This window comes from Coturnix japonica, chromosome 5 (genome assembly GCF_054131305.1).
Source record: "Coturnix japonica strain WE chromosome 5, WE-NBRP24, whole genome shotgun sequence".
NCBI classification, from domain to species: domain Eukaryota; kingdom Metazoa; phylum Chordata; class Aves; order Galliformes; family Phasianidae; genus Coturnix; species Coturnix japonica.
Window position 1 is genome coordinate 14,683,255 of NC_140667.1, and position 15,926 is coordinate 14,699,180.

Below are 15,926 nucleotides of genomic sequence, written 5' to 3' on the forward strand. Positions count from 1 at the left end.
ATAAAAATCAAGCTCCTATAATGCTTGTGTCACGTTGACTTCCACCTCTTCTTTTAGATTACCCTCTAGAGACCAAGTCAGGAATTACTAAAGCGGTTAGCTGTAACTGATTAAGCACTCTTTGCTCTCTTTCTGCAGAATTTGACAAATAATCCCTTAAGTGAGTAACAGCATAAGAAGGAATCTATCCCTGCAGCTAAATCCTATAGAGGCTACATGTTGTCAGCACATGCCTTTAGGATATCTAGCACCAAGGAGTCTTGACCGCCTGAGGTGGCTCTTCCCCCTTTCTCTATTCAGCAGGCCCTGACCTAATAATGAGAACTGTTCCTATCTGACTTTCTCTAGAATACTGGCAGTGATCAGTATTTCAGCTTTATCTAATGGGCAATCTCTGGGCTATTGCAAAGCTTATGTTGGCAGCTTAATCTAGATGGAAATCTGTATCCATCCTTAGAAAGCCATGATGTTATGATGCGGAGTACTGATAAAAGAAATCATAATACCACTACACCTTGCTTTAAAACTCTAGTCTGAAATACAAACTTCAATTCATCTGAGTATTTATTTCTAGTCTGAATGAGATAAAGGTAGGTGAGAATGCACAGCTGAATGACTCTTCAGCTCAAGCATAAAACCGGATCTCCCAAGGAGCTCCAAACTCAGTTTTAAAACTCCATGAAACATTACATTTGAGAACAAATTAACCCCACTTTTTCTGTTAGCTCTCCAGACATAACCACAGACCCAACAGCTCCTGCTTTCTTCATATACACCCATTTTCATTAGTACTGCAACGTAAGTCAGAGAACCACGGTCCTTAGTCACTTGTGCAGCCCAGTTGCTATTGACAAGTCTTGCAGCAGCCAGGATAGTGTTCAAACCCTTTTTCTATAGCTGCGGTTGCTCTATGGCATTAACAAGAACAAAGTAAAACCTCGCACTTGTCATGGAGGTAAGCATCTGCTGACGCTGGGCACAAACAAGGGCCAACAAATCCCTGTTGTTAAAGAACTGTGGTGGCCTCACACCGTATCACTCTGATGCAGATAATGATCATCATCACTGTTTTATGGAAAACATACAAAAATGAGAATTTGCCTGCAGCCTCAGAACAGAACCAGGGCCAGCACATGGGGGCTGCTGGCTCCCAGACACAAGCTGCAGTCTATCCCCTTCTCTGCCTGAATAAGCTCTACAAACATGCCAGGGCTCAGCCCTTCACTCTGAAGCAAGCTGGTCACCTGTCAAATTGTACATCTGTCTGTCACCCCCAGCCTTTGGATGTTGTCACCCATCCACTCTCTCACCTCAGTGCTGCTGCTGCTGCTGCCACTTCCTCCCCACCTGCACTTCTGTGGCTTCCCGGTTCCCTACCCTACGATCTGAGGCACAGAGCCAGAGCTGGTATGTCCAGCAGATCTTTGCTGGGTCTCATGGGGGAGCTGAACCAGAAGTTAAACAGTGAAAAACAGCCCTCCATGCAGCCTATTCAATTTATTGTATTTTGAATGCGAATGTTAAAAAAATGCAAGAAGGGCTATTAGCTCTCCTGGCCCACGTACCGGCAGCTTAAATTGACTGAACCTTCTGCCCCACAAGTCTGCTTGCTCCTCAGAAGGAAGAAGTGTTGACAGGGTTTCACATTAGTAATGTCACATTGTGTAGCCCTCAGTGGCCTCATGTGATTTCTGTATGAATCTGTTCTGACAAATTTTTTAAGACTTATTTTAAAAACACTAAAAAAAGATCCTGCTCACTCTATGCTCATAGAAACTGCTGCTGTCAGAATAAAGTTCAAAAGTACCAAGAGAAGGCAAGAGAAAATACCACCTAGATAATTCAAGGCTTCAATGGAAGCTTAGTGCCAAAAAGAGAAGATGTCACCTTTAACAACAAAAGCAATCTGCTATTTTGTTGAAGAGCAGCAGCCATCCAGCCTGCTCTGATGAACAAACAGGAGATTTCCAGGTTCTGGGCACTCACACAGTAAACCTGTTGGTTTATAATTACAGCTCTCTTTGCCTTGCCAGAGCAGGGAGAAAAGGGCAGGCAGAGGCTGAGTGCTGCCCCAGCAGCACCTGCATGCAAATGCAGTGCTATCAGCTTAGGGGCTCCGGAGGGAACCACTTGCCCTAAGTAAATGCAGTTTGACAGCAGCTCCTAATAAGAGGAAGGAAACGAGAGAGAGAAAGAAAAGTGATAGGAGACAAAAGGACTTTATAAAACAGGGCTTTATTGCCTTCATTCGTAGCATTTTCGCTTTATTCTGTTTAAGCACTGAACTTCCCAATTCTAGACACTGCACAAAAGAAGTACCTATCTAAAAAAGTTCATTTCATTCTGGAACTGTCTTGCAAGATGCCTCACAGACTGCACACTCCACTATTATGAGGAACAATGAATTACCTCTAATTAATTTAGCACAGCCCTTGCTTCTGATACCAATCAAATCAATATTAATGGGGAGTTTGTGCCCTCATTACAGCACAAAATGGGTACCAACCTTCTCATGAAGACTTTTGGACCACAGACTGTTTGAGGTCATTGTAGCTGGTTTCTCCTGTGCCCCCTCCCTTCTTTTTTTTTTTTAAAAAAAAAAAAAAGAAAAAAAAAGGATGGAAAAAAAATATAATGGTGTGTTATTTAGTACCTGGACACCAATCCACATTCAGGTTGCCTACACTGAAAGACCAAAACCAGCTCAATGTGAAGAAATCTTAGTCTAAGAAAATAAAGGTTTTAGTAGCTCACAGAGCTCAAATTAAACACTTAAATAGGTAACACTAGATATTTCTCATGCTGCCTCCCATTTCTCTATTTATTTTTATCTGCAGGATCAGGCGTGTTAGAGAGGGAGGCCTGGTAAGAATTGCCTCAGCCATCATTCTTGGTTACTTACATCTGTGGTCAATTTTCCACACTTTCTTCCATAAAAGGTAAACGAGGCACTGTACTTGCAACAGGATAATCTAAACAATATGAACAATGTTACTGTTAAAGACCATCTGGCTCATCAAGCGCAGCTCCAGACTTTTAACTCCTTGAATAAAGCGTGGAACCCCGCAGTGGAATTTTTTTATCCAAAATCATTTTTAAAGCGCTAGAAGTAGAGCTCCCGGAGATACGTGGGATCTGGAGCATAAGGAAATTCGTTTTCTTATTTCACCCCTCCCGCATCCTACATCTGCTGCAATCCAGGCTGGAAACAGGCACTCAGACGTCACATTTCTCCACAAAAAGCCCTCTAAAATGCTCTGCAAGAAGATGTGTGCCAGCTGTTTACGCAGGGCTGCAAAGGGAGACAGAGGGTTAAGCATTTCGCAACTCAACCTAGCGCCTGATCCCGCCACTTCTTAAAAGGTAACAGGAGTCAGAAAAGGGTCACCAGAATGGCAGGAAAAAATGTGGGAGGGGTGAGGGCGAACAGGACCAAAGAAGGCTTTTAATTGTGCGCAACTGCTTATCTGGTAGATAAATTAACGAGCGGCCGGTCCCAGGGAGAAAAACACATTTGAGCAAGGCTGGAACCAAACTAGCTGGCAGAAAGCGAGCCGGCAGGGTGAACAATGAGTCCTCGGGAAGGCCGGAGAGCAGAGCAGAGAAGAGAACAGTGGGGCCATGGCCGCAGTAGGCCGGCTGCTCCTTGACTCACACACCCACGGGGGCAGCGGCCCACCCGGCTCTGCCCGGGGAGATTCACTTCTGCTCCTGGAGGCCTGTGTAGCACGGCTGCTCTATGGGCACGTAGGAGTTAAATATCCTTACGCATTTAAAGGCCTGCAGGCTCCAAAATGCACTTTTTCAAACTGAGCAACAAACGTCGGGCTTCAGCCAGTCTTTCTGCTGCAGCTCCACAAGCGCTGTGCACAGAGTGGGTTAAACGGCCCTGTCTGGCTGGGCTGTAACACAGGGCAGGGCTTTGCTTCTCCAGAGGGCTTTTTCTTCTCTCCGAAGTAGTTTTAATGGCATTATTAAAAATAAAAATTAAAAAAAAAAAAAAAAGTAAAAATACCCCACAACTGCTTTCTTGAAGTACTTTAATGTTTTTTATTTAATTTCTAAAAATACTTTTGGAAAGCAAAGCAAAGCGAATGAATTAGAGCATAGTTAGAGCTTTTCTTGTAGAGTAAACAATACAAGAATTAATTTTCACAACCATTGGTTCCTTGCTTTAAATCCTACATCTTGCTTTAACCAGAAACATCACCCGAGCTGGTTTCTAGGTAAAGTGCCCACCAGTGAACCTTCCCCTACAGCAGAAATTCTCCAGCCACTCCCCAAAACATGTGCCCACAGCCTTTCTTCACAAGTCTGCTCTCATCTGGATCTAGTCCTCATTTAAGCCAGCTTATTGTAAGCCCCCTGCACTGTATGCTGACATACATACGCTACATTCTTAGCTTAGAAAATGTTTTTAAAATGCAATCATGGTACTTTTTTTATTCTTAAAAAAATCTAATTTAAAATATGCTCATGACTCATCATTAAAAAAAAAAAAAGAAAAAAAGAAAAAAAAGGAGCTTTGTTACAGTAAGCAGGATAGGTCAGGCAGTTCTATGATTAATAGGGTCAAAAAGCTACAATTCATATTTAAATCATCAGTCTCTCGCACAGAAACAATTAACCCTGTCTGGTGAGTCCCAACTGCTCACCAGCCAAAAACAGAATGTTTCTCAAAGAAGGAACATCATAGAGTGAAACAGTAACTGCAGTGCCCTCCCGTGTGTGCTCTTCCCAAAGCCCCTTCTTCATTAAAAAAAGAAAAAAAGAAAAAAGTGCAATATTTATCTGAATTCAAGTTTTTCTGTGTGTAACTTTTCCAAAACCAACCTGGCTTGTACACATGTTAGAGCACAGCGTGGAAACCAGACATACCCCAGTGGCTGTTTTCCTGCCAAAGCATCCTGCTCTCTGGCGTCTTTCATCACATTCACACTAAACCTGTAACATCTTTCATCTAAAAAGCTCTTTGAAAAGGAATTCTCATCATTGCTGTGTTTCACATAGCTAGAAACTGAGGCTCACAAGTATCCAAATCTGATGCAGGAATCTGTGCCACTATATGAGCACTGCTTCCATCACCCCTTGTTCCCAAACTCATTGCTTGTTCTCACTCACACATGATCATCCATCATCTCTTGCACATTCACAGGTCCTCGTGGCAAATTACATCAGGGAAGAGTCTCAGATTAAAAGTAACCAACCACCACCAAGAGTTGATGCTTACATCAGTTCTCTCAGCCTGGATGCTCTACAATCACATAAACACTTGGGATGGTGCAACATCCCAGGAGTTACAATGAGAGCAGGACTCCATCCTTCACTTGTAGGGCTAATGGAACTACAGCAGTAGTGCTCAAACTGGAGATAAAGGCAGCCCTGCTTTCCAAGGCCTTGCCGTGCACACAAAATCACAGGTCCTCAGGACCACACGATCATTCACTAGAGAAGGTAAACAGGGAACACACATTCAAAAAGCAGTATTCCAATAAATAAATAAATGCATATCATCCATATTAAGGGATGGATCTCTAAAAAGCTCATGGCAAAACTGAGAAACTCCTCACATAACCCAGTGAATGTGCCAACAACTCCATGCAGTCAACTGCCAAATAGGAAAATTCACCCAAGAAAGGTACTGGGAGAAAGTCTGGTAGATGTGCATGCGAGGACTTGCCAAAGACAAATTATTAGAGGACGGCAAAGCATTCTCAAGAGCCATCAGATGTGTTCACAGTCTTCTCAAACTCCTCTCCAGCTGTACATCCCTGGTGTGCAAGTGCTATGCTGCTCAGGCCTGTGCTAATCCATTTTTATGCTAACTAGAGAGAGACAGTTGCAACTCAAAAATGAGCTAATTAAGTGACATCCTAAATTAATGTAAACAATCCAGATCTAATGTTTCTATTTAGATGTCAGACAGGAAAAAATAACTATACCCACGAGCAGCTGTGAATGAATGGAGAAACATCAACTACCTTCAGTTCTGTGTGAACCCAGAGGCCCAAGGCCCACATTGACTCTCCAGCTCAGAAACACCATGCGGTGCCACTACAGATGCCAGCTGGAGAACAGGACTTTCTCTGCAAGAGCAAAGAACTGAGCAAAGGTTTCACCAGAAGATCATTCGTGTCCTCAGCCACTCTCTACAGGCACAGGCTTCAAGAACAATAGCTCACATTAAAGAAATCTAAGCCACATCACATCTATGTACACTTCATCTGAGTTCCTACAAAGAGTTAGGTTCATTTTGGGCCCAGGTACTAAGTAAAAGCCAAAACTGGTGCTGCATAAATGTGCTCTGAGCACACCATTTGTCAAAACCAGAAACAATGATTTCTTTCTCCCTTCCCTCCTAACGTTTGATTTCATTAAGTGTATCAGAATCTTTGCACATGCCAGAAAGTAAACAGCCTGTCTCTTTTAAGAGACAATGAAGCTAACAGAGATCCCTTCTGAATAAAGAAGCCACCTCCTCCTTTTCTGGGGAATGAAGATACAAAAAAAGGTAGCAGTGTTCTGCAGATGAAATCCCAAAAAGCAGAAACTGCACATTCTGACACATGTGCTGTAGTAACTGCCATGAAGTAAAAAATAAATGAATAAAACCACTGGAGCTGCTGCTGCTTCTGCAAAGGTTTCAGTGATGGCAACAAGAATGCACGTGAGTACTTTTAAAGTCTGCTAAACTAACTGTAAGACAAGGGGAACTCTGCTAAACACAGACTCCACTACAGCACCTGGCTGAAGCAACTGAAGAAAACTGCTGTAGCTGATTGTGCTGTCTCTGGGTCTTGGCATTCATTATTTAAGTTCAGTGGAAACTGTTCAGCCTTGAAGTAGACTGACTCATCCACTTTAAATTTCAATTTCCTGCAAACGATCCATTAGTTTTTGGCAAGTTTCACACTGCACAGTACTTCCATGAAAAGATCAGTTCCCAAACTCTGGTTTCTACAATGCTTTTTGTAACAGAGGTTTATTAAACACAGAATTTGGTGTTACTCACGCCCTTAAAAAACAGATCGTGATTCTCACCTGACAATCTCCAACACGTGGCTACCAAGGGTAAATGAATGGCCCTATTCCTAAATGCTCTCTTCACATGTACTTATTGGGACAAATCCTACTGGGCTACGCTATACCCTCCAAATGCAGAGGGCATTTATATGAAAACAGAAGTTGCTGTTAAGATGTACCGCATTAAGTTTCACCTGTCTGGGAAAATATACAGATATTTACACAATATCTGCATTCACCAAAAAGCACACCGTGCACTCTTATATTTCTCTGGGTTTTCCAAAGGTTGAAGTGAGCCACATGACATGTAAATGTTACTTCCATCATTTGCAACTACAATTGTATTTTAAATTTACTATTTCCCTTCCCTTCATGTATTTTGCCTCCGAACAGTATCTGAAATACATCAATAACACAAAAAGGAACATAACTGTGGTGTCTTCAGTGCCACCATTCAGTAACTGTAGATGGATGTGGCCTAGTAAGTGGTGATTAGAAAAATCTTTGTCCTACGTCCCCAGGATATAATTATTTAGAAATAAAAAAGATAGCAAATCATTAACACACATACACGTGAAAAAAGCTATCAAAGTACTTGGTAGGATTCCAAATCCACACGTGCTTTAGTTCAGCTGATAGTGTAGAAGGGTTTTTTGCCCTAAAACTGTTTTATTAAAATCAAACATTTTGCACAGTGTGGGGCTGCGTTCATCCATGCTCTAAGAATGCTACAGCAAACAACAGCAGAGATCTCCTCACCTGAGCATACCCTACATGGACCCACACACGGCAATCACAAACAGGCTGCAGTTTGCACGTTCTTTCAGTTCCCCAGTCTTCTCTCCTGGGACTGTCAGCAAGTACAGATAATTAACTGAGATTTGTGAGATACTCTAACTCTTCACAAGAACTGTCTTGATCTCATCCACATAATTTTACTTAAGTGATGCAGCCATCAAGTGGTAATGGATTTTTTTGGCTGCTATGGGAAAGTTCAGATGTGACAATCTATGCAAGATGGTCTAGTAGCAAAAAAGTTTTACACAATGTAAGAAAGCTCCAGAAAGTTTTGAAAGGCTTGATTTTATGTGTTTTAAAATATCCTGCATTAGACTAAGAAACATTTGTGGGAACTTAAGAATCTTTTCAGGTATCTGGATATCGTATGCATTTGGGTGTTGAAAAGACAGTTATCGGCCCTACAGGTGCCTGCGTCCCAGCTGGTAAAGTCCACTAGAAATCTAATTCTCTAGTGCTGGACTTGAAAACAGCTGCTCAGACTCAGGCACAAACCTTATTCAAAAAACAGGTGCTTGTTTGCTGCCCCTCTATCCCACGCTAGACTTTGCATAAGTATACCCCCTGCAAGCAAGATATGCAAAGATGACATATCAAAGTTAAAATACTTATTACCTACTGCAGACTTTCCATACTTTCTGCACAAGCAAGACAGCACTGGATGTTTCAGAGCAATGCTAGCATTCTATATTTTTCTACTATGGAACTTACTTCAGATCAGAAAGCAGTCTCTACTGCCTTGCTGATATCACAGGGAAACATCCCTCAAGACTGGTTAAACAACTGAGTAATTAGCACAGCCTGACCCCTTCTTTCTGAGTTTTTGGTTTTCTTTTTTTCTGCTCAAATTTAATTACCATATTTTGAAGAGGAGTCGCTTCTTGTAGCAACGCTTAAAGTTCAGTATATCTTACAAAGAACTTCACTCAACTATTTTTCATTTTCAAGCCCTGTAATAGTGCACTTGGGCTTGATCCATATTTTTAACTCTTTAAGCACATGAATGGTTTCTTGACTCCTCTTGACTTGTCTGTTTGCATGGTTATCATTAAGCAAGGAACTAATCAGTTTCTCAGACTAATCCCAAGCACTCAGCATCTGAACAGCAAGAATTTTTGCTCAGTTGTATGAGAAAACTTTACCCAAAACTTCATCTTGCTGTAGCTGCCTACATGGAGGTCTACTTTCCTGATGAAAGAACAAAATACAAGCACGCTTATCTCTCTGGGATTTATTCCTGAAACTGGAGACCAATGGTTTGAACTGGGGAAGCAAATGAAGCAGAGCTGTTTACTAGTCATCCAGGGGTTAAGCTAATTTGTTAGTGCTCAAGCTATTTCTTGCCACTGGCCACTGTGCACCCACTCTTTAAATTCTGAAAAGAACACCAACCTTTAATCTGTGGTATTAGTTCCTTTGACAAAATGGAAGATTATGCCTTTTTCCCCACAAGCCTTCATGTGAAGCTTAGCTAGCTTCCATCTGGTCTGGCTAATTAAATGTAAGTTAACATTAAGTTAAGAGCCAACTTCAGCCTACAGACCTCCTATTCTGTGACTGCAGATTTATTAATTGGCCAAACTATCTGAGAATTTAGTTGTAACTTTTGATTATTTCTATTTTCTTTATGCTCTTGTGAAAACATGGCTATGTTTTTGAAGCCGTATTTGCATCATTTCAGATAGAAACACAAAACACGAAGACACACTAATAAGATTCTGAAAAGCCATAACGCTGTCAGTTTTTTCCTCCTGTATTTGATGTGTTAATAAAGGATCGCAGTAAAGTGTGAAGGATCTGCCTATTAGGCACAAGATGTGGGCTCTCTGGAGCTGGGCGCTTCTAAGCTGGCTGTGACCCACAATCTGGCCCTATATGTACTAGGACTAGGGCTAGTTGTTGCATTCCTTATTCAGGCAAAGCTTTCTTTGACCTTAAGAGGTGTGGGTCTGAATGGAGAACAAGGGGATTAGATCTGGGGAGTTACTCATTGTACTCCTGCCCACAGTTAACTTGTGACAAAATCAGTTTGGAAAACTGCAAATACAAGTAGCTAATAATTCTACATGGGGCTTTGTGCCGTCTTGTTTTAATATCAACTGCAGGTAGTAGCAGTAATTCCGGCTCATCTATTTTGCTCTCTTTAACATCAGAGAGGAAAACTACATGGTTTTAGACTTAAATAACGTGGCTGATTCAGGTTTCCAAATTTAACACCTGATACTTTATCAAGAAAGTACCAAGTGAGCTGGTTTTTATATGTGTATGCAGATAGAGGGAGGTCAGCTTTATGTAAAAAGCTAACCACTATCAAGGCATACAAAAGATCATTTAGGAAACAAACTTTAAAGAAAATAAGGAAGCAAAATTAGAGACAAATTAGGAAATGGAAGCACTGCTCTGTTTCCACCTTGGAAGCTGCAGATTGGCTCATGAGCACATCAAGTCAATGAACCTTTCCTGCCTCAGTTTCTCCACAGCTGGTAGTAATACAACAGCTTTTTGCTTCTTCCTGACCTACTGCAAAAATGCCTGGATGCTCACAAGGGTATGGATGGAAGCACTCTGTGTAAGGAGGGGCTGTCAGCAGCGACCGTTACGTTGTAAACAGAAATGGCAATAAATGGAAACAGAAATAATTCACTTTTAAAAGACACTGAAAACAAAAATGCTGCTGTTGCAGACTACAGGCCGGCAAGGAATTCAAGGTTTTATTAAGTTGACCCTCTAATCAATTTATCCTGCTCCTCCCTCACCCATCGTGTTCTTAGTGTTTTTCTCACAAAGCTCTGACTCCACAGCCACACACCGCAGCTCTCCCACCTCCGCAGCTCAGCCCGGGGACGAAGTCACGACGTGGAGCTGTTACCCTGGACTCAGACAAAGCAACTTAGCTCACAGCGTCTGACAAAACCCGCCGGGAGAAGCGGTTCATGAACGACATACGAGAAGCGAAGGGCGGCCCGGGCTCCCGAGGCGGCGGCGGCTTCCCCCGGCAGCTGGAGCCACCTTGCGCCCCGCGGAGCACCTGCACCCTGCGCCGGGGCAGCACGGACAGCCGGCCCCGAGCTGCCGCTGACAAGCGAAGCGCCCCAACTGCTCAAGTGTTTGACTGGACAGCAGAACTGCGGCCCTGAATTGCGTTGTTACAATTAAACCGCTCCGGTCTCTCCCCGTTCTTCTCCCTCGTGCGCCCCTACGACAAGTCAGGCGCATTATCTTGCGGATTCAGCGCTGCAATACATTATGCTGCATTTACTCCGAGTGCCCTGACATTATCATTATCTTCTTTTGTGCCCAGCAGCAACCGCGGCTCCTATAATGTCATTATTGTAATTAAGAACAATCTGAACCATTGACAGCACTGCCTCATTTGCTCTAGAATTCCCCGTGCATTAGTGTTCTTCTAAACCAATATCTCGCTGCTGATAGTTTGCTGCTTTAGAACTGCCTACGGTTACAAGAAATCCAAAGTTATTAGGCCCCAGCCCGACTCGACAGGCCAAGGAGGAACTTGGTAAGAAAATCATTAATGGAAGGCTGTATGCTGGCAAAGCGTTACGCTTTTCTTTACAGACACTGAAAATGGATTCACACCCTGCCAACCTATTCAGGCCGTTACCCAGGTGAGGAGGCTTATTTTGGCTTGCTTCAAAAGGGCCACCTGTACAGATACAAAAGAAAACATCTCTCTCTTCTCCCAGTTAATGTGCCCAAAGTACTTCTCCACCTAAACTCTCCCTTTCATTAATCCAGCTCACAGTTGGCTAAGTAGGGCATGGCAATTTAGACATCCTTGTCTGGGAAATTCTGACCTCAACACCCACGTTTGCAGCACACTCAGTCTTGAAGCTGTCTGTGGTCTTGTCCATCTACTTGTGAACGATGCCTGCTTCATTGCTGAGCCACATGGCCAACGATACCCCACAACTGCTTAGCACCCAAGTCTCAGCCTGCCCGCGATTCCAGGAAGACAATCCCTCCTGAGCCCTCAGTTCCTGCACCCTCCCTCGATTCCCTTTTTCCCAGTGGAACCCCACAGGTTCATTGCTAGTGAAGGTTCAGCTTTCCCAGTGCTGGCTGGGAGACAGACTGCTTGCTCCGCCAGCAACAGGAAGGGCACCATCAGCTCCATGTGCATCACAACCAGAGGAGCTAAAAGGACTCACCAGTGACTCCAGATAGCAAGAGTGACTTACGGAAATATTCCAGGAATCTTCTTTTGCAGAAATAATCAAGAAGAACAAGATCAACAAGATATTAATTACTCACTAATGGTAAATGATGGTTAATATGTACACGAATCAGAAATCACAAGGAGAAATGAGAAGTCTAGAAGAACAGCAGTATTGCTCGATCATGACCAGCGTGCTACCCTGAATTCTATATTAAATTCACATAAGTAAGAATGTCTTATGGCACCACGTGCAGTTATTTCAGACAGGCTTCTCCAAAATGAGAAGGAAAGCAGAACATTTGTGGGACTGCAGAGTCTTGTTACTTAACCCTGCCAATCTCCACTACTGAGTAAGGCCATCACTTGGCTGAACAGTGGCACAGTGCAGAGCCAGGTGCAGGATTAGGAGCAGCAGATGGTGGCTAATCTTCCTAATACAGCTCTGCCAATACAACTCAGTAACTCACTCCTGACCACTCACATCCCTGTTTCTCTCTCTCTTTTTTTTTTTTTTTAAATTTATTTATTTTTTTTTCCCTGGCCCTTGGTTTCCTCTGGCCTGAGCACAGGCTGCCAAGGGACAGCTGCATGGAAGGCTAAGGAGCCACACAAGGCTGCTGCTTTGATTTTGCTTTTGGTCCAAGACATTTCTTGTTTGTGTTTCAGCCTGGTCATCAAAATGAATTAACTCACAGGCTCACTCAGCGCACACACACACACCCAGTCCCACGAGGGCTAAGCATATTAAAACCAAGTTATGTTATCTATTAATAAGTATTAGCACACCAAACATAAGCTGTGTGACAACACAAATACAGAGCAAGGTTCCAAGTGTCCTTTCATCAAGCAGCATAGTGAAGAGCAGCAGGTTAAAAAGCTTCTGCTCCCTTGTGCTCAAAGAAGGACCAGATCTGCCAGGAGCTGGAGAGGGAAGGCACCAGGAACACACACAGCACACGAAGCCTCAGTCCCACCCCACCCTGCACTGCAAGAACCGCATGTGAAATGGCAAAGTACCACAAAACCTGTTTTCCAGCTCTCTCATACAAAGTGGCATCATGCTGCTTCCAGCACAGCACTGACTGCATCTCGCACAGTGTCAGCTGTCCTGTCAATGTGCACCTGTTTCAGGCTTTGCCTGCATGTTAGTTAAGAGCCTACAGTGAGTTAACACAAGTCAGCGTCACCATGTGAGGAACTGGTGTGAGGAGGAAGGGAACAGAAGCTGTGGATGGGAAAGCACCGATATTTCAGCAACGCCTCAATGACTGCTTTTGTAGAACTTCTCTTTATAAAGAACTGGGCTTCTGCAGCCAATGACTTCACCACCAGCAGCATCAGCATTTTGCTGAAGACTGCAGAACTATGGATTAAGTTAAGAAGAAGCATTTGATTGCAGTTACAGAGAAGTAACAACAGCACCAACTGTCCCTACTGTCATGCCAGTGAGAAAGGCACAAAGTCCCATATTCAATGATTTATCCTCCATGGGATGTGGCTTAATGGTTGCAGAAGACACAAAAGATATCCCAGCTATTCAGTACAAGGGACCCTCGTAGAAGTGCAGACTGACACTTAGAGGAAGCTGGGTTTAGGTTGGAAGTTTTCAAGATGTAGAACCTCACAAAGAATTTCTCTCTGGCCAGAGTCTTGGACTCTTCTCTCATCCTCAGGACAGATTCCTTAAACGCTAAGGAAAATACTGCCAACCCACAATTACAGATTTTCTTAATGGCACACTCACTTTACTGAGGATGAAAGTGAGGACATCTTGATCATCTTCTACAGCTTCACTTTGTTATAGTTTTCATGTTGAAGACTGAATATTTCTGTGTGCTCCTGGTATCAGGAATAGCATATTTTAAATCTGGAGATGTAAACAAAAAGTTAACACGGAGATAAAGGCACATGAGGCTGAGATGGTATTTAGCTCTCTTCTAATCACGGTTCTGCCCTGTAATTTGTAAGCACCGCAAGCTCTTCACCTGGTTGCTTAATATTGGTTTGATTTCACCGCTTCCATCTTTTCACACCTTTCATCCAAATAATTGCTATGAATCTAATCAACTACAGCAGAGACCAACAAGAATTGACAAAAGATGCTGTAACTGCACCTTCCCCACAGCTGGCCAGCCAGAGGCGTGAGCTTGTTGAACACGAACACTCCACCTTCGGATGATCTCCAGAGGTCCCCTTTCAACATCCACTGTTCAGTGAACCTGCAGCCCGAGCTTGCCAGTCTCTGTGACATCACCGGCAGCATGTGGCCCACCTCCTTCCTTAATGTACTGAGAACAGATTTAGTTTTATCCTGTGTGAAACCTGCAGAATTGCCGAGAATTAAGAAACTCCTGAAATGGGGAAAATGCAGGAAACTCGAGGCACGTTTCTGTTGCAGCTATTTTACCCATGTAATGTAAGTCAAATGCAAATACAGTGGCTCGATACCTGTAGGCATTCAGAGAGTAACAAACACCTAACAGAGAATTGCATCTCACAGTGCTGATCGGTTCCTGCTGGTTGCAGAGAGCACAACTGCAAAGGGAGGAGGCAGACAGGCAGAAAGGCAGGAGAGTGGCAGACCCAAAAGCCACAGCAGTTGCTCTAGCACCTGTGCACATCCAGCAGGGTAGGGGACATCAGCTTATAGCGTGCCAGCACTGCCACTTAGTCCAGGCCCAAGAGCTGCATTGGGAGGGCTACTGCCATCACGGCATAAGCAACAGCTGGGTTTTCTGTCCACACTGACAGAAGCGTTTCAGAGGCAATTATCTGGCTTTCCACCCAGCAATGCTTTCAACCCTCAGAGCAGAGGACCCCGTCCAGATATCCTGAGATCTGGTTTTCAAACGATCAAAAACCACCTCTCCTCCTGAATACTTTCTTCCTCACTTTTTTTCTAAGCCCTGCCCTTGTGCTTAGAAAGGTTTGCAATGACAAATGACAACAAAGAAGCAGGTGAGTCTCGCCTCTGCTTTTCTTTCCACTTTCCCCATTCCTCCCACTCAGCAGAAGCATTCCATCTGCTTTCTGGGACTGGCACCAAGGCAGTATTCCTCCAGGGGCAGAGGGGCAGGCTGTGCCCAGCACCAGCTGCGCAGCTGGCCCTGCTGGTACACTGGGGACATGGGAACATGGTAGGCAGAAGCAGCAGGGAAAGAAGATAATGCACACATGTCAGTTGCTATGCACTGAGGTTGGAAACACATTATGGCAGACATGAAAGAAAGCAACAGCTATCCTGATGCAGCAGGAAAGCCCAGCACTGATGTGCTGCGGTACAAACAGAAAGCAGAGATAGAATGGTGCCAATACAGCTTTCATCATGACATTTCTTCCTTAAAGGAAACACAGTGCATGCCTGCAGGGCACCAGGGTGGAATGAGCACGCAGAAGCCCATTTTTTGTTTGTGGTACACGTTACCAATGGATATTACGCCATGAGGGCACACCACTGGCTCATGGCCAACCTGTTGTACACCGGGACACCCAGGTCCTTCTCTGCAGAGCTCCTCTCCAGCAGGTCAGCCCCCAACCTGTACTGACACACGCAGTTGTCCCTCCCCAGGTGCAGGACTCTACACTTGCTTTTGTTAAGCCTCACCTGGTTCCTCACTGCTCAACAAATTCTTCAACACTTTTTTTTTTTTCCTGTACAATTCAAAGACAAGTCACAGAAACAGGTCCAAAGAAAACAAGCCAAAAATCTCACCTTACATAGGGCACTTGTGGACCAAAGAAACCCTGTTACTTTGGTGAGCACCCACAGCCAGGTGTAGGCGTGATCTCTGTCAGTCACACATCAAAGTACTTCAGTCACAGATTCCAGAAAGACACAAATTTTACATCAAGTATCTCAAATGCTCCCATCACCCTGTGCTTAAGGCTTCCCTTGTCTGCCTTTATTTATGGATTAAGCTATTACAAA

At 43.8% G+C, this 15,926-nt stretch overlaps 1 protein-coding gene across 3 annotated transcripts in view; it reads right to left on the bottom strand.

The window, feature by feature from the left end:
- Nucleotides 1-15,926, bottom strand: part of PARVA (parvin alpha) — a 58,538-nt gene that overhangs the window by 40,733 nt on the left and 1,879 nt on the right. The window contains exon 1 of one of the 3 annotated variants that reach the window (XM_085548465.1): nucleotides 13,743-13,860. The exons of 1 other annotated variant lie outside the window; for it this stretch is intronic. The gene's annotated coding sequence lies outside the window, so the exon portion shown is untranslated. Of the gene's footprint in view, nucleotides 1-2,902; nucleotides 3,331-13,742; nucleotides 13,861-15,926 lie in introns of those variants that run through there. One more of the 3 variants, XM_085548466.1, reaches the window with a different exon arrangement.